Source organism: Taudactylus pleione, unplaced genomic scaffold (genome assembly GCF_031769625.1).
Source record: "Taudactylus pleione unplaced genomic scaffold, aTauple2 ptg000792l, whole genome shotgun sequence".
Lineage (NCBI taxonomy): Eukaryota > Metazoa > Chordata > Amphibia > Anura > Myobatrachidae > Taudactylus > Taudactylus pleione.
The window spans coordinates 5,857,501-5,876,937 of record NW_028285194.1 but is presented as its reverse complement, the minus strand read 5'-3'; the positions used below and the strand labels follow the sequence as shown (position 1 = coordinate 5,876,937).

Sequence of the window (19,437 nt, the reverse complement as noted above, 5' to 3'; positions counted from 1 at the left end):
ACGGTGTACTAGAGATGCTGAGCTGGACTTTAGCCACACATGAATTGGTTTTACCATGTACAAAGTCACAAATGAAGCACAATGGAACTTGGTGTGAGAAAAAACCGCAGCCGCTCTCACAGACTCTTTTTTAAACAGATTCAGGCTCAGTTGCATATAGATGTACAAATGTTGCAAAGCCCATTGGTCAGTGTATGCTAGCATTACAGTACACAGCCCATTGGTCAGTGTATGCTAGCATTACAGTACACAGCCCATTGGTCAGTGTATGCTAGCATTACAGTACACAGCCCATTGGTCAGTGTATGCTAGCATTACAGTACACAGCCCATTGGTCAGTGTATGCTAGCATTACAGTACACAGCCCATTGGTCAGTGTATGCTAGCATTACAGTACTCAGCCCATTGGTCTGGGTATGCTAGCATTACAGTACACAGCCCATTGGTCAGTGTATGCTAGCATTACAGTACACAGCCCATTGGTCAGTGTATGCTAGCATTACAGTACACAGCCCATTGGTCAGTGTATGCTAGCATTACAGTACACAGCCCATTGGTCAGTGTATGCTAGCATTACACTACACAGCCCATTGGTCAGTGTATGCTAGCATTACAGTACTCAGCCCATCAGTGTATGCTAGCATTACAGTACACAGCCCATTGGTCAGTGTATGCTAGCATTACAGTACTCAGCCCATTGGTCTGGGTATGCTAGCATTACAGTACTCAGCCCATTGGTCAGTGTATGCTAGCATTACAGTACACAGCCCATTGGTTAGTGTATGCTAGCATTATAGTACTCAGCCCATTGGACTGGGTATGCTAGCATTACAGTACACAGCCCATTGGTCAGTGTATGCTAGCATTACAGTACACAGCCCATTGGTCAGTGTATGCTAGCATTACAGTACTCAGCCCATTGGTCAGTGTATGCTAGCATTACAGTACACAGCCCATTGGTTAGTGTATGCTAGCATTACAGTACTCAGCCCATTGGTCTGGGTATGCTAGCATTACAGTACACAGCCCATTGGTCAGTGTATGCTAGCATTACAGTACTCGGCCCATTGGTCAGTGTATGCTAGCATTACAGTACACAGTCCATTGGTCAGTGTATGCTAGCATTAGGGTACACAGCCCATTGGTTAGTGTATGATAGCATTACAGTACACAGCCCACTGGTCAATGTATACTAGCATTACAATACTGACACTCCCAGTTGTTTTATTTATGCAAGTAAGGTGCACATTTTCAGCAAATAATAAGCTCTGCATGACTGAGTCACACAGGCCCTGGCACAAGTAAAGCCACAGTAACAAGGGACACATCAGTAGCTTTACTTTTTAGTTAGATAACAAGGATATGTTTCTCTCCATATTTGCTTTAAATCTTGATAATCTTGATAAGAAATCCCATTCTGTTATTTCCTTCCACAGCACAGGTGCTCTTAGTAATCCTACCAATAAGTTACTCATTACCAATTCTAAAGATCATCATTTTCTCTTCCAGATGTACAAATTAAAATTTCACTGAAACATCTTATTTTTTTTAACACAGAAGCATACCCTGACTCCTCACGCTTTCACCAGCCGGATCCCAATGCAGCCCAATTATTCTGACTCATTTGTTCATATTCCCTTTAAGTTTTAAGATCCTTATACCCATTTCCTTAGATCTGTTTGTATGTAAAAAAAATGTAAGTGTACAATGAATTCTGATAATGTGTTTTGTTCATTCCATGGGTCTTAAATGGGGTCAAAGCAAAATATTTCTTGGTGGATTATTCAGTATATAGAATGAGTTTATGCATATTAATGATGAGTATTTGAAACCACAAAAAATTAATTACATTACAAATAAGTTCAGTAAGCATGTAATAATGAGGATTTTAGTACATCAAGGTTCATCAAGACAGAATTATGCATAATGGAACTGTTCTATAGCAAAGTGTTCCTTGAAAATATTTTTAAATGTTGGCACCTGTGTGTGTTGTATGTTGATTAATAGTTGTTTGTGTGATTTAAATCATAATTTTCTTTCTTACTTTGTTTCAAAATATTTTTGACAATATCTTTATAGATAAAAAACAAAAGACTGGTTTAGCAGTGCTAGCCGGCTTGTAGTTTCTTTACAATATTTTTCTTACTTCATACCTACCAACTAATTAGGGAGCTTTTCACTCTTATTACAAAGGTGAGAAGAGGATATGAATGTTTCCCTTAGTTGCATACACCTCGTCGCTTAGTCAAATGACACCAATTAAAATCTTTCATTAAATAAGTGGAAAGTTACATCTGAATATAGACGGCAGATGTTTCCCATTACTGGGTATTATCAAAACAGAGCTTCCAGTAATGTAAGAATATATGGCGAGTCTTTTAAGCAGACCTTGGAAAAAAGTAATTGACAGCAATACACTGTTAATGTGTCTCTGAGAAATAAAACTCTAAATACATAAGGGCCTTATTAATAAAACTCTTATTTAGTGTTGAACATGAGTCCCACTCCTGAATGCAAAAATCGACTTTTTCTAGTTTTGCATGTAGAATAATGCAATATAGAAGTGCTTAGCGTGGAGCTGAACCTGAGACCCCCCTATAAATGTGGAATAAAATTGTGTATGTTGGTCTACAGAAGGCATGTTGTTGTGCAGGGGGAGCATGTTGTTGTTCAAGAGGAGTATGTTGTTGTGCAGGAGTAGTGTGTTGGTGTGCAGGGGTAGTTTGTTGGTGTGCATGGGGGGAATGTTGGTTTGCAGTATGAGTATGTTGGTGTGCAGAAGAGAATGTTGGAGTGCAGGAGGAGTATGTAAGTGTGCAGGAAATGTATGTTGGTGTTTAGGAGGGCATGTTGGTGTGTAGGGGGCATGTTGGTATGCAGGGGGAGTGACCAAGAGGGGGAATTGCAGTGGGAAAGGTAAAAAAGCAGGGATTGATGGTGAGTGAGATATGGTATTTCTGTGGGTGAGATATGTTTTCAGGGAGTGGTAGGTAAAGCATGGCATCACAGTGTAATTTATCAAATCAAAAATTGAATCTGAATGATTATGCATTACTTCAAATGATTAGTAAAATTAAACCTATATTACTACTAGTAGTTATAGACCCATCATCTGCTGGGTCAACCTTAGCTGACTGCCACCCCGTTTCAACCACCCCTCTCCCTCCCACTTTCCACCCTATCCCTCCCACTCTCTGCCATTCTCCCATCCCAATCCCTGCCACATTACTAATACTTACCCTCCTCCATTCCCAGTCCTCTTTTCTCCTGGCATGCACATGCACGTCACATCTATTGCAGTGGGAGCTGTGGTGTACGCCGTGCATATTAGGTGTGACATACACAACTACAGCCGTGTTAAGTCAAAGCACAAACGTGCGTAATAACCCAATTTAAATCAGGTTGTAATTTTATAATAATATATATACAGTGCTGTAGCTTAGGCAGTGTGTTATGTGACACCACCAAAGCTACTAAAATGGAAGGGGGGCCTCATGCAACACCTCTGGGAAATGTAAATCTTGTGGCTCCCTAATTTGGGGCATAAATATACTGGCTATTGACAATCAGCAAATGGCTTTACTAGTGAGAGGTTGATGACCCTCTGAAAATGGCTTTACTAGTATGGGAAATGTATGTCATTTTCTGCTCTAGTTCTAACCAGGACAGATCAGACATAAATTCCCAAGGGGAATCTGGACCCATAAAAAAAAAAATGCAAAACCAACCTTATTCTATGAAAACAATTTCTGTCCTGAAAAGCATTGGGTAGCTTCCCATCCCACCAAAAGGTGTACTTTGGGTATATGTAAAGTTTAGAAAATGATTACTTAAGCATGTAGAAATACAAGTCTTAGCAAGACCTGGTATCCTTTAACTGATTGAGCATAACAGCACTTGAAGAAATTTGAATGTACTGCTTTATACATCGTCTAGCACTGAGACACCTTACAAATCAACTATCATAATAATTATGGCAATGTTGGTACTTATAGTTTTTTAAAGCACAGGCAAGTTTAAGCATATCTGCCAAAGCTTAATCTAACTTGTATTTCCACATACATAATTATTTTCTTTTCTAACTTATAGACATTTCTCTAGATACTTCAGACAGAGAAGTTCGGCCAACTCTGCCCATCACATTGTACCTACATTATATGTAACCACAATTGTGCAAACAGTGGAGTAAGTAGAAGCATTAATAGACAGTAATAGTGTCTACTATAGGTTTGCTGCTAAGAATAAATACATAACTATTTCTACTAGTGAATTCCTAACTGGATTATAATAGTAATCCAGTTAGGAATTCACTAGTAGAAATAGTGATGTTGGGCATTACATAATGAGTGCAGATATGCACTAAATGTACAACAGATTGATATCCATACATTAGTATGAATTACAGATTAGGCACTTCTACTGTGTATAATTATTGTTGTCTATCATCTATTGATATGTGATTTTCTAATATTGAGTCCACAAGAGAGGACCTGTTAGACCATTAGCTGATGTTATTGTATTTACCTATACTTTAGTTAACTAAACCCTGATGTTAAGAATATTGATGCCGTGATAAAGGTTCAGTAAGAACCGAAACGTCGGCAAATTCATTTGGTATGCATAATAAAGCTGATTAATATTGCAACTACAAACGAAGTCTGGAGAGTGTTTCCGCGTCATCGGGAGATGATTGCATAACTATATATATATATATATATATATATATATATATATATGTATATGTATATACTTCCATTGGATAAATGTCAGTAAATTTGTGGACAGTTAAAACAGCATAATTATTAGCAGCAGGAATAACCTAACACGGGTATACAAGACAAGACAAGACAAGGACAGTAATAAAAATGAGGCACTAAAAATCTTTAAAAATTAAAAGTCAAGATGACAAGTATATGTGAAAAATTGTATTTATACTCCATGTGGAGCAGAGTAGAAAGTTCTTATGCAAAGTAAAAATCACTACACTTGATATGTTGTAAAATAAAATGTTGAGGAATGTCACTCAGCTAATTGTTTGGTAGTTAAGGGTGTTCAATAAGATTCCATTCTTGCAGTGTGAGGTTGGAGGGGTATTTGCTTGCAAAAACTAGCGTGAAGAGGTAGTGACCAGTACAGTCACATCAAATCCCTAGTGCTACTCTTGCCAACATGTTTCACATAAAAGGCTTTGTCAGGGGATTGTGGATGAGCCACCGCCTCTTAACACTCACCTTATATTGCCCGAAATGGGTGGGACTTCTGTTGAAGTTCCCGCTGTTGCTTCTGCATCACTTCCGCCGGTTCTTCATGCACATCACTTACGCAGGCGTTTGACATTGCATAATTTTCAGTCAGGGACTGTTTCCCAGAGCTTCTGCTTCATGGATATACTGTATCCGCCCAGGGGTAGTTTGTTCCGGGCTCCTGCATCACATCATTTCCAGGGCTCCTACTTTTGGGGCTCCCGCATCTTGTTTGAGTATCCACATCACTTCCGTCCTGGGCTCTCAGTGCCTTCTGCCCTTGGTAATGGTATGTCGACTTCCGCCCTTAATATGATGAAATTTCCGATCTTCATGATGGCGGTGTAAAAAGGACATATTCTTATTCTTCCAAAAAAAGAGGGCTATAGTCCTAATATATAGGTAATTGTATTTTGTTAATATCTATGTTATAGATCCAAGTTGTTATATGCAGTTAAGAAAAAAGTGTGAATTATATATAGATACACAAAATTGTAAAAAGTTTTTTTATATAGAAAAGTGCCAAGTGCCAATAAGAAAGGGGATTATAAATAGAGAAAGATATGTACATTGAACAATTAATAAATACATAAAAATAAATAAAAATTGTTATATTAAAACAATAATGTGAGTAAGAGAATTAGAAAATTCATTATAGGGAGATATCTATAAATTGAGTGTAGTTCAGGAGAAAAAAGGTCCTAATTGAAAGTCTATATAAGTCCTTTGGGGCTTGGGTCTCAAATTCATAAATACATTTTGACTCCTCTCTTGATAGCCGTTCTTTATAATTGCTGCCTCCCCACAATGTCATGACACATTTTAGCCCTATAAACTGTATGGATGATGGCTTACTTGCATGAGATTCCTTGAAATGGACTGGAATACTGTGGCTGTCCTTCATATTTTTGATGTTAATGAGATGTTCATTGATTCTAGTACAAAGTTTTCTATTTGTTTTTCCAATATTCACACAGTTCGCACAAGCATTGGAGTAGATATATTACTCCTTTTGTTTGGCATGTGATCCTGTCTCTAACTGTATAAGTGTATTTGTTCAAGAACAATGTTATGGAATTATTTGTTTTCAAGCTTTTCTTTCCTTTCTTTTTGCATGTTGCACATTGTCCACAATGGAAATAAACTGGTGTATTGGATTCTAACCATGTATCCTTGTCCGCTTTGTTTTTTACATCTACTGTATATAATGCTTTGGACAAAATTTTTTCAAACGGTTGGTGCCCGTCTATATACAATCTGTGGTCTCTTAGGTAATAGCGTATTTAATTCTTCATCGGCCAATAAAATATGCCAGTGTCTTTTAAGACTTCTTTCTAAGTATAGTTAGTGCTAAATAGAATCTGATCCTTTTCTTGTCTATCTCTCACTTTATAATGAAGGTCTTCTCTATCTAGGTCTTCTATTTTTTTGATACTCCTCCTTCAATTTCGCAATTTCATATTCTCTCTCTTCAAATTGTTTAATCATATCTTCAAACTGTTTCTTAAAATCACAATATCTAAAGCAGTTACGTTTGATTCTTTGTAACTGGCAGTCCGGAATAGTTGAGACCCAATTTTTATGGTGATTGCTTGTGGCGTGGAGGAAGCTGTTACAGTAGACGGATTTTGTGAAGGTCTTTGTCTCTATTTTTCCATTGTCAATAAAAATTGTATGATCTAGAACATCTTTAGTAGCATAACTAATCTCATTTGTGAACTGGAGATTGACTGTATTCTTGTTTATTGTACGTATGAAGTCTTCCAGTTGCTCCTTTCTTCCATTCCATATTATTACCACGTCATCAATGTAGCATGCCATTAGAACTAGATTTTCATGATATTTGTTATTAGTCCATATTTTATCTTTTTCCTATTTGGCTAAGAACAAGTTTGCATATAATGGTGCAAATTTAGTCCCCATTGTAGTAACTATGTTTTGTAGGTAAAACCTGTCCTTAAAATAAAAGTACTTATGAGTAAAGATAAAACGTATTCCATAAGGAAATCTATTTGTGTTGGCTACAGACAAATTCTTCTTATAAGATTTTCTTTGCATTTACACAACCTTTTTGCTGTTCTATAGAAGAAGAATTGGGTCTGCAAACAATATACTTTGAAATATGCAAACTCATCAAAGCATGTATTTTAGGTTTTTAAAACTTAGATTTACTACAAATAAAACCATGGTCAATTTGCGTAAGAATAATATAATAATGATGATTTAGAATAAATAGTATCATATAAGGTGGGCAATTCAATTCATCATGAAGTGAATAGAGTCGGGAAGGAGTTCCTGGAGCAATTAAGTTGACCATGCTGTAGAGTCTGACTAGAGGATTTCTTCATGCACCTCCTGAGAGTGTGAGCAGAAATCTGAATTTAAGTGCAAGTGTGATGCTGTTTTTCAGCTTAGCATGGTGCTAACATCATTACAACTGGCACTTTAGCTGGAGAATACTGGTTACTGCGACTAAACAGGCATGGTAACCTGCAACTCCCGACTAAGCGAAGGGCGCAATGGGTACAATTGAATAGCTCCGGGAACTCCTTCCAGGCTCTAATCACATTGCGTTGAATTGAATCGCCCTCAGTGAGTAAACTGATACATAAAGGAAGTGAAACATGATTAATTTGTTACAATGTTTTAGCAATATTGAGCATCTTAAGTTTGCAAACATTATCAAAGTCATTCTAGAAATGACACAATATACTTGTGAAAATTACATAAAACTAGAACATAATATATAGTATAAAAAATATTTTAATTAACAAATATTCTATATGCTATTAAAGCTGAAAGTCTTACACAGATTTTCCTTATATGGAACATGCCAACACACTGCAGTAAAGGTGGTGTAACTGGCCTGAAAGGTGTGGCTTCAAAGTAATGGGATTGGCTAAGGAAGATCTGAGTATGGCTTATATGAATCTGAATCTGGTTAATTTTGCCTGCATTTCCAATTGGACTGTTGCAAGGTGTGTATGTATGATTGCATAAAACACTTACTTGCTCTAACAATAGTACTAATCAAATACATTTTTTTTTGAACTTCCAAAAAACTGTATATGATATGTGAATGACATATATGACATATGCCTCTTCATTGTACATATGTGTTTAGGCCAAGTGGGCTTTAAAAAAAGAGTACAGGAGCAAGATGGACAGGACTTCTACATTATCTTAACAATAACCACATTTTACAATGCCCTGCTTTCATTACATTTACAGTGGATGCTCAGATTGGCTACTCATTCAAACCTTACGTTACATGGACACTGGAGATTGCTGTCCTGAAACACTGTTGCTAACAGTCTAATATTCTCATTGGCTCCTGCTGTCTGTGTGGCCACTATTTTGCAGACTGAAGACAAACTAAGCCAAACACACATAAAAAGCACACAATTGGCATTCGTGCCCTTACTTACGGATTAATGAATAAACTGAATGCATTTATGGGAATTGTATCTATGTTTAACAATCTTAATTGGCAACTGATTTATCAAATGCAATTAATGTGTAATGACCATCTTTTGGCTAATTTATGGTTAGATTTCAGTGGACACAAAACAAATACAGTGTTATAAATGCAAAAGAATAATTTTAATGTGACCGTTACAGGGCCGGATTAACAGAGGGGCGACAGGGGTGGTCGTCCTGAGGCACCCACTCATAAGGGGCCCCCACACCCACGAGGGGTTAAAGTGGGCCGGAATGGGAGACGGAACCAATTCCGCCTCCTCTGGCCCACCTAACCCTGGCACAGCAGGGAGGCTATATTTGTCAGGTGCCCGCAAGATTTTTTTTTACCAGCGGGTGCCCAGCTCCCTCCCTGCAGCGGAAGCTAGAGGCTGGAGCTCACACCCAAGCTCTGGCTTCAGGCTTCTGCAGTTCCGAGGAGTGGCCAGCCAGACGGACGCCAGAGCGGGGCTTAAGGCAAGTATTGTGGTTTTTTTCTTTCTTTTCCTGTAAGCGGCTTCACTGCAGGGGGCACTACTATAGGGGCATTACTACTGGGAGCACTACTTCTGGGGCACTAGTACTGGGGGCATTACTACTGGGGGCATTACAACAGGGGCATCACTATTGGTAGCACTACCACAGGTGGCACTACCACAGGGGGCATTACTACTGAGGACATGACTACTGGGGGCATTACTATTGGGGGCACTACTACAGGGGGCATTACTACTGGGGGCATTACAACAGGAGGCATTACTATTGGGGGCACTACTACTGGGGGCACTACTACTGGGAGCATGACTACTGGGGACACTACTAATAATGGGGACATTGCATAGAGGGCACTGCATAAGGGGCACCACTCCTGGGGCACTATTACTGGGGGTACTACATAAAGGGCACCACTAATGGGGGCACTGCATAAGGGGCACTACCACTGTGGGCACTGCCACTACTAGGGGCACTAAGGGGCACCACTACTGGGGGCCCTGCATAAGGGGCTCTACCACTAATGGTCCCCATTGCGCATATCCCCATTTCATCCATATTTAATAAGGGGCCCCACATGTTTGTTGCCCAGGGGCCCCCACAGACCTTAATCCAGCCCTGAACCATTACATTACTGAACAAACACAGAACCATTTCAGATAACATTGGGTCCTGTATCAAAATTAGAATATTACATGACAGTATGGCCACAACAAAGCTTACATTTTATCACTTCATTGTATAGCTTGAATACCTGGGTCTTGGGCTGCTGCAACTGTTTGGAACCCAGAGACCCTTATCACAAACATAAATATATACTGATTTGTTTTGCAGGTTTCTCATAGTAATTTCCAGTTGTGTTTAAAAGAGAAAATTAATTTATCTCAACAATTACAGTCAGGGGCGTTTCTAGAGAGGAGGGGGCCCGTGTGCTGTCTCTGACACGGGCCACCTCCTCTCCGTCCGGCAGCGCACTGAGCTGTGTGCGGCCAGCGCCGGAGTTATAGACTCTGGGCACTAGAGTGTGCCCAGAGTCTATAGTGTATGCACAGGTAACCGGGAAAATAGACATGGCGGTCATTTTCCCTGTACTGCGCATGCGCAAATGACCGGAAAATGGCCACCGTGGCCATTTTCCAGTCGTTTTACAGTGCCGGACGCCCACACCGATGTGGGACTCCGGAGAGGTAAGTATTATTATGGGTGCAGGGTGTGCGGTGCGGGTGTCTGTGTTCCCCGCACACACTGCACCCATTATAGATACGCCCCTGATTACAGTACATAGTGCCTGTTTCAGAGTTGCATGCAGTGGCATCAGAAGGGGGGTGCGGCCCGCATCGGAGGTCACCCTTCAAGGGGGTGACACCAAAAACAGCAGCATACAGAGCCGCGGGCCGCACCTGCTGTCAGCACACCCCCTTCCTCTCCGAGGTCCTGCACTCCGCCGCCGCCGCCGGGAGTGACTTAGTTCTCTCTCCGCGGCCGGCGTCCAGAGCCACAGACAGGCACAGAGCATTTCTATGTGCCTGTGTGTGGCTCTGGACGCCGGCCGTGGTGACGTCATCACTCGCGCGGCATGAGGAAGAAGGAGGTGCGCGCCCGGAACCCTCGTGGTGGAAGCCAGCCTGGAGTGGACATCCTGAAGATAGGTAAGTACTAGTATTGCACAGGGGAGGGGGCACAGCATAAGGGGCATTACTGGGGGTGTTCTGGGGCACTACTGGGGGTACTGTATAGGGGGCACAGTATAAGGGCATTATAGAAGGCACAGCATATGAGGCACTACTGTCTGGGGGCACTGCATAAGGGGAGCTCCTGCGGGGTACTGTATAAGGGCACTACTGGGGTACTGTATAAGGGCACTATAGGGGGCACTGTATAAGGGCACTATTTTATAAGGGGTGCTACTGGGGTACTGTATAAGGGCACTATAGGGGGCACTGTATAAGGGGTGCTACTGGGGGTACTGTGTAAGGGCACTACTGGGGTACTGTATAAGGGCACTATAGGGGGCACTGTATAAGGGGTGCTACTGGGGGTACTGTATAAGGGCACTACTGGGGTACTGTATAAGGGCACTATAGGGGGCACTGCATAAGGGGAGCTACTGGGGGCACAGCATCAGGGGCTCTAATACAGGAAGCATTGCATAATGGGCTTTAATATAGGAGGCATTGCATAATGGGTTCTAATACAGGAAGCACTGCATATTGGGCACAACTACAGGGGGCATTGCATAAAGGGGTATTACTAAAGGGGAAACTGCATAATGGACACTATTACTGGGGGCATTGAATAAGGGGCACTACTACTGTGGGCATTGTGTATAAGTGTCAATAACGTGGTCATTGTGTGAAATGGGCACTACTGTGTGTCAGAACATAAATAAGGGACACTACTTTATGGTGTAATGTGAATCTCTAGCACTATGTGTGGTGTAATGTGGATAAGATTGTGCTACTGTGTGGCGTAATTTGAATTAGGGATAGTATTGTATGGCCATGTCCCTTTCTTTCAAGGTCACGCCCCTTTTTTGCGCTACACACCTTAGGCGCACGCTGTCCTTTTATTGATAAATCGCCGGGGGAGGGGGGGGGTCGTTCCACCACATCTCTAGGACCACTTTAAGCATTGCTACCCAGAATATCGGGCGTGGCATCGACACGCCTGCCGGGTGCGCCTGGCATTCCGTGAGGAGCACAGTGTGACTGCTGGACTGGTAAGGGGGAAGAGTTCGCGGAGCTGCACTCCATGGTCCCGATTTTTTTTCTGTGGGGGGGGGGAGTGTCACCGTGCATTACAGTACCGGGTGACACCAACCCTAGTGACGCCTCTGGTTGCATGCAGTGGTGATGCTTGAGCGATCAGTAAACCGCACATGCATCTAATTTGCACTGCGCATCCATTAAGGTACATTATTGTAGTTGCCCACAGTGACATTTTACTAGCCATTTGATTGACAGTCAGGGAGCGTTTGGGGGAGGTTACGGAGAGTGTTGGCAAAGAACGCAGGCAACCATTTGGAGAAGTGTCACATCCGGCATACGCAATCCAGTACACAAGAAATATGGCTGCGGAGTCTCAGTATCCAAGGGGTTTTTGCGCGACCATATGGTTACTCAGGACTGCGATAATCAAATGATCTGCGACCGATGCTGTATCTTTGTATGCAGATGCTGTGACATTATGTCACAAGTGCTTGCATTTGCAAAGCTGCAGGTGAGCGTCTCAAACATCTCCCAGCGGCAGCAACATTTGCATATTTCACATAGCAGCTGCGTACAAAAACGCAGCAGCGGCGGCATTAGCATACAACTCTGAATCATGCCCATTACCTGATAAAATATATCGCACAATGCCCAGAAATTAAGTAAAAATAAAAAAGTATAGTCTAACAGCATGCAAAATAACACTTCACAGCAAATGAGGTGACAGCATTATCAAATACGTCAATCATGCCGCCAAGACCGGGGTGTTAAAAATAGTAGCATCATAAATGTTAAATCACACAGTTTCTAATTACTTTGTCAATTTAATTAGACAAGACCTTAATGGTTTATAGAGCTTGCATACAAGCTGTTAGTTAAGTAAAAAAAAAATGTTTATTGTATATTGAGATTAATAAAAAATAAATGACAACATTAATTAAAAATAACCAGTTATTAAAAATGGAACTACCATAATGATAAAATGTTATATTATTGCATTTTAAAAGAAATGAATTAAATATACAGAGTACATAGACCTAAATTCAGTTAGCTGCGGGTTCCGCTACCACATGTGAAAATCTTTATTTCAAGGTAAAATTGTTGGGAACTGAGCAGAAACTCTGATACACCCCTCCTAATGAAGATGTCACTTTTCAAGTGATTTCCTGTAAAATGCACAAACGTGGGTTTAATTATATGGGATATGTATTATATGGTGTTGTATAGATAAGAAATTATTTTTGATAGATGGGAGTTATAAGTGTTTAAGTGATAACTGTTTTTCCTCCAATAAATTAAATGATCTTTTAAAAACAGTATTTTTGTGTGTGTTTTTTATATATGTAATTTTGTTTGAAAATGTCAAACAATTAAATATGACAAATAGGCTAAAATAGAGGGAATCATGAAGTGAGCAAACACTTGTGGTTATATTCTGAAGTGGTTTCTCTGGGAGGAGCCCAGAGAGGAGGTGCAGCATTTAGGGGGGCTGGGCCAGACGCGCACGTCATCAAGCCCTACCCTATCAGGGCAACATGCCTTGAACCGCGGGTCCGTGGGGAAGATGCAGAGGTAATATGATGTGATTTACATTATTTTAGCCCTCTCCCTATGGACTGGCGATCACCGGCATTATCTCGCCATCCTGCCCACTTCAGTAGGAAGTGTGTGGGATGCGAGAGATACTCTTCCAAGAGTCTCCTGCACCTACCAGGGAGTAGGCAAGTATGGTCTCCAACGCTTATTGTTTTTATTTTATTTTATTCTTCAGCACGATTTATTTGTTTTGGAATAGGTGTTTAGGAACTGTGTATATAGGGCCTGATTCATCATGGATCGCGATTTCAACCGCATACGCAGATCGCCCAATGGTACGTACTGCACATGCATATGCACCCCATACTGCAATCACGTATGCAGATACAAAGCCTTTGCAGAGTGAGTGACGGGATGTCAGCATTTGGGGGTGGTGATGGGGGAGTGGTCAGAGAATTAGCCACTGCGACAGCATATGCAGCTTCAGTACTCACTGCGTGCATCAAGACTTGCCATTTTTTCGCAGTAATTCTGCTCGAGGGTGCAATGTTACTCGACGTTACCAATGTATACGCAGGATTGCGAGGTTTTACGGATGTGAGAAAGCAATAGTGGGCATCTCTATGCTGGCTGAGCAATTCTAAACATTAGCATATTTTCTCAGGAGAACTGCGCAATGGCGATCTGTAATGAATCAGCCCCATAGAGCCTGATTTAGAGATGGACGCAGTTACGTGATGTTTTGTTTCTGCACATGCGCAAAAAGTCTAGAAAATTCCTACTGCGCATGTGCGAGCTAATGCTCAATTATCGCTAACACTAGAGAACAGGTTTGTGATCCCTGGGTGTATCAGGGTGGAGACTGGGAGGTGACCTAAAGTGATCACAAAAAGGGCATTTCATGGGTGCATTTAGAGAGTGTCACGGGCATATCTGGGAAGGCTGCTGCATTCCGAATCATAAATACAATGCTTCAGAGACCATGATTAGTTGAGTAGAAACTAGGCTACCACAAATGTCTATGGTGTGACCAATGTTGCATCAATGTTAGTGAGTTTATAATCTCCATAACAAATGACCAGACCACATAGCCAGAAAGTGGGCGCCTCACCGCTCCTCATACACCCCATCACACTGTACAGCAACCATTTGCATTTTCCCGCAACCACTATTGCGAGAGCAGCTGTGACCGCGGCTGCATTACTTACCATCTCTAAATCAGTCATAGTACACAACATTACTAATATCAGTAGTTATTACGGATTTTGTCTTATTTATGGTCATTTATGAAACCTGTCTCTGCATTGTATGGGATTGAATGCTTAACCTAGGGCCCCTTAATTCTATATTTATTTTCTGTTTTCCAGTATATATTGTAAAGCAGTTTCAGATGCATATACTTTTCATGCATCAATGTCCATTTACTTGATACTGTATTACTACTTAAATATTTTTTTATTTAGTCCATTTAGCTATCTTTAAATAGTTATAGAACTGAAAACTTGTATGATATAGATGATTTGCTTCTACTATGACATCTTATTCAGACAAAGTGGTCTATTATTCAAGCAGTGAAAAGTATGGAGAAATGGACCAGTGAAGAAGTTGCCCATAGCAACCATTCAGCTTTGAAGTAGCATTTATCAAGTACAGTCTATAAAATAATAGGTAGGAGCTGATTGGTTGTTATGGGCAACTTCTCCTCTGGTCCATATCTCCATGCTTTTCACTTCTTGATAAATAGACCCAATATAGAGATGTTCCTAACTAGACAGACTGACTGACCATTTCTTTCTTCTATCAGCTGATGAATTTACTTTGAATGCAGACATACCGTTGCTGATCATACGAGCCACTAAGATGCTATTAAATGTTTCCAACTTTTACCTAATACTATAGTAGAAATGTAAGAAACAGTACTAGTGTTCGCTATGTTTCACATTAGCATAGCTCTATATGAACCGGCTTCCTCTGCAGTAGTGGTGCTTCTGTATTTGGGACAATGGGCCTGAGTCAGACTGATGCGCTAATAGCATCACTGCTGTAGGAGGCGCCTGAAGAAAAAATGACGCCTTCTGTCGGCAACACAGATCCGAGTGCTATTTCCGAAGACGCAGTATCGGATCACATTGCAACCATTGGCAGCTATTGCCGCAGTCATCGCCTATCTGTGTAAGTTTAAGTTTCTAGAAGACAATAGATAGAATCTGATTGGTTGCTATGGGCAACTTCTCCACTTCTAAAAACTCTCACTTTAGTAAATATACCCCCTAAGGTCTTAAAATTTTAAAATCAAGATCCCAAAAGTGGAATCCTTCCTCAGTCTGATTATTATTATATCTACAATGCATTGCCTACTCACACCTGCAGCATATTTCTTTCTTCTTTCTCAAACTACATCACAATGAAAACTCATAGACCATGCATAAGAGCTATTACAACCTTTGGCAGAAGTCACATTGAAAATGATTTGTGAAAATGATGTAATTCAAACATTGCCATTTGACTTACCCAGGTAGCCAAAAGCAAATAATCATCATGTTTAGCAGCCAAGTAAAATATATTTTTGCTTGCCAACAACTAGTCATTCTCTTTCAGAAGGACCTGCGGCTATATAATTCAAGAAAATAATTACATTTCAAAAGATGTCAGAATAGGCTTATTACTGTATTTTGCAATATTAAACTCTTGATTCCACCAAAGAATGGTGGTGTAATCAAGTTGTATAACAAAGCCTAGAAGTGGTTCTCTGTGTTATCTGGAACAATAGAAAATCTTAAAGCTGCACTCCCAGATAGGGTAAAAAAATGACCATACCCAGGGTGCTATTCAGCGCGGGATGAATACCGAGCAGTGCGGCTGTGAAAAATTACAGCATAGACATAAAGTCTGTGACTGTCGCAGTACCAGGGACTTGCATGTGGCTGGGACATTCACATACTTTATTTAATATTGTTTTTTACATAACTGCTGGTGTGTACTACTATAGTACACTTGCAAAGCAATCTAAATTTAACATTTTAAAAATATACTGTATATAATATACAATAAGATAGAATACCCGGCACCTTGATTTATGTTGTGAACGATTAAAACTGACCACTTTATTGACTGCTATCCATATGAATTTCTAATAAGATGCCAATTGGGTTAAATAACAATATAATGTGCTTAGGAATGGTTCATATCTTATCGGCATGAGATAATAACATATTATATGCTTTTTAAAAATATTGTATGCACTGTGCAAATAAATTGTTATATTTTTATTTATGTTGCTTTGAAAGTGTTTATTCACCCTATAAGCGCTGTTTTTTCTAATCGTATATAATATAATATTGATAACAAAATTAAATAAAAATGTATTCTTCAAGACCCCTGTCCTCAACAGGAATTGCTCTACAACACCTAGAAACACCCTAAGCTCCAGGGTGCCATAACTTGTATATTCTGCATACCGCTGTTACACCTGTGATATATCTGTGTCATATGCTACAGTACTTGTCATTCTACCTGATTCAATAAATCTAAGAACTGCTTAAGCAGGACCATGTGTGGACTAAACGGCATCAGCTTCAATAACTGTGTTACTTATTTAACACCACATGTACAGTACCTTGGCCAAAGAGGATTATACTCTGGTTTAACTTTCTGTCTGGAGGACTTCTGCTCCCAGCATGTCTGCTCCTTACTTGCCTACCCTCCCGCAATGAGCAGGAGGCTCCCGAAAATTGGGTAGTGCTCCCAGCCACCCGGAAAGGTGAACAAGTGAAGCAGGCGGCACAGGCAGCCAATGACGCAATTCTCGTTGAATAGTGTAATCGTTTAATAAACTATTACAATTTTAAACAAATAAATAGAGAAAAATAGGATTTTTTTTAAATAAACAATTTTGTAATAAAATGTTTACTTATTTATTTAGCAAGTAGAATTGAAAACACATGTCAGGCCAGAAAACACATCAGTATTTGTAAGTGAGGTGTACAAAGGCTATACTGTATATATTTACCCAATACCTTAGAGATTTAGTTTGACAATGTTTGTTATCCATGCAAAAGTTACTTTCCTATTTGTACACAGGGCCTGATTCAAAGATGTACACTAATGCCACCGCTGCTGCAAATTTGTATGCAGCGGCTGTGCCAAAATATGCAAATGTTGCAGCCGGCGGGATTTGCATTAAGACGCCCACCATCTCAATGCAAAGCCCACAAATCCAAATAACTGCGTACAAAGACGCAGCATTGGTTGCAGATCAGTTGATTATCAGAGAGCTGAGTAACCCTATGGTTTCTCAAAATAGCCACCGAAACTGATAAGCCACAGTAATTTTTACTGCATATGGGGACACAGTCGCAGGCTGAGACACATCCTGAAAATGGTTGCGATACGACTGCATCCATCTCTGAATCAGGTCCACAACACGGTGCTCTGGTTTCCTCCCACAGTTCAAAAACATTCTGGTTGGTTGATTGGTTGCTGACTAAAATAGACCCTAGTGTGTTAGGAAATTTAGATTGTAAGCTTCTATGGTCAGGGACTGATACAAAAGATAATTTTTCTTTGTGCATCACTGCGTAATATGGTTGTGCTATATAAATAAATTATAATAAATAAAATGTAATAAAATGTAACATACACTAGAAAGAATAGGGTAATACATAAATTAAATAAATGCTAAAGTCGCATTTTTAATACACAATTCTGTTAATTATAATCATTCATTGTTTATCACTATTCCCTTTTCCTGCAATGCTCCAAATGGAATTGACAAATAAGAAATCCATATAGACAGCCCCAACTTGGCATAATAAATATTGGTGTCTGAATTAAGTACTATTAGCTGGAGGGGTCAAAACACAAAACAGCCAATCAGAAGCTTCTACAAAGTGCTACTAGAATCACCAACATGAACACTTATTTCACATCGGGCCTGTGCTATCTGCAAAAGTTATGCCTCCTAAAATGCATATCTGGGGTTACATACAAATAGCATTAAGTTTCATCTCCAGGGGTGGGCTATAATAATACTTGTATGCCTTATCTACTGCAAATTTAATGGAAACTGTATTGAAAAAAAATGGTAAATAATCAGGCCCATTATGAGTTACTTTTTATCTCCAATTCATGGCGGCAAATGCCGGGTGTAATGATAAGCCTCCCTCATGTAGCTGTTGGATATAAAACGTATTGATGGTTTGTCCAATGATGATGATGCTTTCTTTGTTATTATGTAGTTAAGTGGAGTATGAATTAATTTTTGCCATTCTAAAGCAAAGTAAATATACATGCATTCTGAATCCAGATGGCACTGTGCAACTGCAAACCTTACACTCATTAAATTATTTGCTATGGTTCTAGAGGTACAAAGCTCCTGTCAGAACAAATCTATACATCAGCTTTCACTATCCATGTCTTTTCCTCTCTATAAATCTAAGTCTGAAAATAAGGGCACAAATAACAGAGAAGGCAGGTATTGGTGCATTAGTATAAAACACAACTGCTGAGTTAGAGGTAAAGTGTCACGACCTTGAAAATAAAATCAAACGCAGAAATCCAATTAACTTAGCAAGTCCATCACAGATAACTTTGGTGGCTTTAAAATTGGGTGTCAGGAATGAAAGACAACAAAAAGCTAATTTGCTGAAGTACCTTTATTAAGCCTTCTGTTCACTTCACAAAACCCTGATATACTTGAAACAGAAAGATTAATGCAGCATGTTTTCAATTCTGAATCATTTCTGTGTGCCTCTTGATGGCCAAAAATCATTTACCAGAAATTGTTTTGCTGTATCACACTTGAACTCGGTGACCGCCACTTATACAATAAGAGTAGCCATCTACAACGGTACCTGAAAATGGATTTATCACCTGCTCTAGAAAGGAATAAAAAAAAAACCCTGAAAATAAAATTGCTTTACTGGTTTAGAAGCGCTATGCCTAAGATAATGTCTGACAAAGAGGTCAGACTTAAGGTTTTGTTTGCAAACTTTGCCGGA

At 40.0% G+C, this 19,437-nt stretch overlaps 1 protein-coding gene across 4 annotated transcripts in view; it reads right to left on the bottom strand.

Annotated features, from left to right (window-relative positions):
• EDIL3 (EGF like and discoidin domains 3) overlaps positions 1–19,437 on the bottom strand; it is a 681,338-nt gene that overhangs the window by 145,685 nt on the left and 516,216 nt on the right. The window lies entirely within an intron of this gene.